The sequence below is a fragment of the Trichosurus vulpecula genome, chromosome 4 (genome assembly GCF_011100635.1).
Source record: "Trichosurus vulpecula isolate mTriVul1 chromosome 4, mTriVul1.pri, whole genome shotgun sequence".
Classification (NCBI taxonomy): Eukaryota; Metazoa; Chordata; class Mammalia; order Diprotodontia; family Phalangeridae; genus Trichosurus; species Trichosurus vulpecula.
The window spans coordinates 283,218,867-283,223,486 of record NC_050576.1 but is presented as its reverse complement, the minus strand read 5'-3'; positions in this window follow the sequence as shown (position 1 = coordinate 283,223,486).

Sequence of the window (4,620 nt, the reverse complement as noted above, 5' to 3'; positions counted from 1 at the left end):
GTAACCATGGATGGGAAACACTGCATGTAATGTCTAACTTGGTTAATATATTGGTTAGTTTTGATAAACTTTTAAATACATACATACATGTATGCATACATACATACACATATGTACACACATACATACCTATGAGGGTGGAGAGTGATTTATTGGGAAATAAAGTAAAAGTAGATATCAATATAAATTTGAATTTTAAAAACATATGAATAGGCAGAGACAAGATGGTGGAGAAAACGCAGGACCTCACCTAAGCTCTCCCCCAAACCCCTCTGAATGCCTCTAAACAATGCCATAAAAAATTCTTGTTAGCAGCAGAACCCACAAAAGGACAGGGTAAAATAATTTTCCAGCCAAAGACAACTTAGAAGGTCTGCAAGAAAGGTTTGTTGCCCAGGGGTAAGAGTGGAGCACAGTCAAGTGCAGGTTGTACCAGCACAGACAGGACCTGAGCAAACTAGGAGTAGGCCTTGGGAACCACTGAACCAGCAGCTTCCTAAGCTCTTAGCCAACAGACAGCAAGGAGATGGAACAACTGACCAGAAGGAGATTATAGGGGTCTATTTGTTGGCACTGGGGGAAATACTCTATTTCTTTGCTTATACTCAGATGTGGGTCACAATCCTGAGTGGCAGTCTCAGGGCAAGAAGAAGCACTAGCACACTAAAGTTTGTGGGCTTCAGTGGAGCAGGAATACTCATTGAAGTTCCAGGCCAGAAAAGAGTGCTTGTGGTCTCTCACAGACCAGAGCACAGGCCAGGAGAGCAGTAAACACCTCTCCTCAGATCATACCACTTTGGAAGTACTGAAAATTTACAGGTCTCTAGAAATATCTCTGAAAACAGCTGCACAAGAACCCTGAAGCTTGGGACAGTGTGCCCTCCACCCTGGAAGCAGAGTCTCATTTTAACAAAGAGTTAAAAGTCAAGAAATAGGCTAGGAAAATGAGCAAGCAACATAAAAATTCTGACCATAGAAAGTTACTATTGTGACAAGGAAGATCAAAACACACACTCGGAACAAGATAACAAAGTCAAAGCTCCAATATCGAAGACTTGAAAAAAGTAAAGGAGATGCAAAAAATACTGAAGAAAATAACACCTTAAGAAACAGACTTGGCCAAATGGTAAAAGAGGTACAAAAATCCAATGAGAAGAAGAATGCGTTGAAAACCAGAATTGGCCAAATTAAAAAAAGAGTCACAAAAATTCAATGAAGTAAAAAAAAACTTATAAACTAGAATTAGCCAAATGGAAAAGGGGGTATAAAAGCTTGCTGAGGAAAATATCTCCTTAAAAATTAGAATTGAGCAAATGGAAGCTAAGGACTTTGTGAGAAATCAAGAAACAATAAAACAAAACCAAAAGAATGAAAAAATAGAGGACAATGTGAAATATCTCATTGGAAAAGTGACTGACCTGGAAAGTAGATCCAGGAGAGAGGATTTAAAAATTATTGGACTACCTGAAAGCCATGATAAAAAAAAAGCCTAGACCTCATCTTTCAAAAAATTATCTAGGAAAACTCCTGATTGTCTAGAACCAGAGGGTAAAATAGGAATTGAAACAATCCACCAGTCACCTCCTGAAAGAGATCCAAAAAATGAAATCTCCAAGGAATATTGTAGCCAAATTCCAGAGCTCTCAGGTCAAGGAGAGAATATTGCAGGCATCTAGAAAGAAACAATTCAAGTACTGTAAAACCACAGTCAGGATAACACAAGATTTAGCAGCTTCTACATTAAAAGATCAGAGACTTGGAATATGATATTCCAGAGGGCAAAGGAGCTAGGATTACAACCAAGAATCATCTACCCAGCAAAACTTAGTATAGGTCTTCACGGGGAAAAATGGATATTCAATGAAATAGAAGACTTTCAAGCATTCTGGATGAAAAGACCAGAGCTGAATCGAAAATTTTACTTTCAAATACAAAATTTAAAGAAGCATAAAAAAGTAAACAATAAGGGACTTAATAAGGTTAAATTGTTTACACTCCTATGTGGGAAAATGATACTTGTAACTCATAAGAACTTTCTCATTATTAGGGCAGTTAGGGGGATTATATGTAGTAGACAGAGGGTGCAGGTATGAGTTGAATATGAAGGGATGATTTCTTAAAAAAATAAAATTATAGGGTGAGAGAGGAAGGGAAAGGGAAAGGTAGAATGGGGCAAATTATCTTACATGAAAAGTCAAGAAAAAGCTTTTATAGTGAAGGGGAAGGGGGGAATGTGAGAGGGAGTGACTGAATCTTACTCCCATTGGAAATGGCTCAAAGAGGGAATAACATACATACTCAATTAGGTATAGAAATCTATCTTACCTACAGGAAAGTAGGAGGGGAATGGAATAAGAGAAGGGAGAGGGTCATAGAAGGGAGGGACAGACTGGCGGAGGCAGTAGTCAGAAGTGAAACACTTTTGAGGAGAGACAGGGTGAAAGGAAAGAGAGACAATAGAATACACAGAGGGATAGGATAAAGGGAAATGCAGTTAGCAATAGTAACTGTGAAAAAAAATTCAAAACATGTTTTTTCTGATAAAGGCCTTATTTCTCAAATTTATAGATAACTGAATCAAATTCATAAAAAAATAAGAGCCATTCCCCAGTTGATAAATAATCAAAACATATGATCAGTTTCAGATGAAGTAATCAAAGCTATCTTTAGTCATATGAGAAACATGTTCTAAATCACTATTGATTGGAGAAATGCAAATCAAAACAATGCCTATTAGATTGGCTAAAAGGACAGAATAGGAAAATGACAAATGTTGGAGGGGATACAGGAAAAATGAGACATTAATACATTGTTGATGGAGTTGTGACCTGATTCAACCATTCAACTATGCTCAAAGGGCTATAAAACCATGCATGCCCTTTGACCTAGCAATACCATTACTAGGTCTGTATTTAAGAAGAGAAAAAAGGAAAAAAAAGACTTATGGTACAGAAATATTTATAGCACCTCTTTTCTGGTGACAAAGAATTGGAAATTGAGGGGATACCCATTAACTGAGGAATGGCTGAACAAATTGTGGTACGTGATTGTGATGGAATATCATTGTGCCACATAAGAAATGTTGACCAGGATGCTCTCAGAAAAACCTGGAAAGACTTGTACGGGCTGATGCAAAGTCGCATGTACTGGTCCAAAGTAACAGCAACATTGTGCGATGTTCAGCTGTGAATGACTTAGCTGTTCTCAGCAATGCAATCATCCAAGACAACTCTGAAGAATTTACAATGAAAATATGCTATCTATCCCCAAAGAAAGAACTGATGGTGTCTGAATACAGATTGAAGCATGCTTTTTTACTTGATTTTTCTTGAGGTTTTTTTGGTCTGTTTTCTTTCACAACATGACTAAAATGGAAATATGTTTTGCATGACTACGCATGTTTAACCTATATCATATTGCTTGCCTTCCCAGTGAGAGGGATGAAGAGGGAGGAAGGGAAAAAATCTGAAACTCAAAGTTAAAAAGCAAATGTAAAAAATTGTTTCTACATGTAATTGGAGAAAAATAAAATACTGAACAAGAAAAAAAGGACATACGTAGCAGAAGCACATGAATTCTTAAGAAATCAGGAGTGCAATTGTCAGAGACTTAATGGCTGTTAGAGATCATCTAATTCAAATTTTCATTTTACAGATAAGGAAATTAAGGTTTACAGACGTCAAGTAAGTTATCCGAGGTGACACAATGCAATGAAAAAGGAATTCTGGGCTTGGTATTGAGGACACAGGTTCAGGTCTTTTCTCTGCCTTTATTACCTGTGTGACCTTAGGCAAATCATTTAACCTCTCTTACCTCAGTTTCCTCCTCTCCCTTCTTTCAGGCAACCACCATGGTTGTTCCCCATAGCAGATGCCATGCCCTGGAGGAACTTCTACCCTAAGAGCCCATGTTTATGATTATTTGATATTCAATGTTCTGGGGACAATTGACCAAACGGATGAAATGATTGCTTTCTAAATTGGATATTGGGGTCTAAATTCATCTTTAGATTCATTAAAAACATCTTTGTGACTATTCTAGAAAAAAGAAAGGATTACAGGGAACACCTGGCTCTTATCCTGTCCTAAAGTTGTTTTAATTTCTTCTGATAGGTAATAGTAACTTGAAAGCATTTTATTAGTAGAGTTTAGAGACTGAGAGCATTTAATATGATGATATCTATTTAAAAAGATTCTTACGTTTTTTTATGGATCAATTTTATATCTGGGCCATTGTGGGTTACTATTCTGTTTGTAATGCAATAAAGAAGTAGTGAGTTTCTGGTGTATAATTCCAGACACATCGCATTTTTTTTCCAAATTTCCAGTAGACACTGAAATTTTGCAACTTTCAGGAAAATGCCACACAGTTTTCAGTCCTTCTTTACATAATCTGCATTGGTCAGTAAGTCTGGGCTCGTTAAGATTGACCTTTCTGTAATTTCCCACATCAGTGACCTGATCATGAATCATTGTCATAAAACTGTCAATTTCTATAAGCAAATCTGCGCAACTCAGTTCAATACTTCTTTGTTGATCTACTGTTGCTTGAGTTCGTGTGGATGCCATCCATGGAGATCCTTTTCACTCACCTCTTGGGTCTTAGCTATTTTGTAGGCTC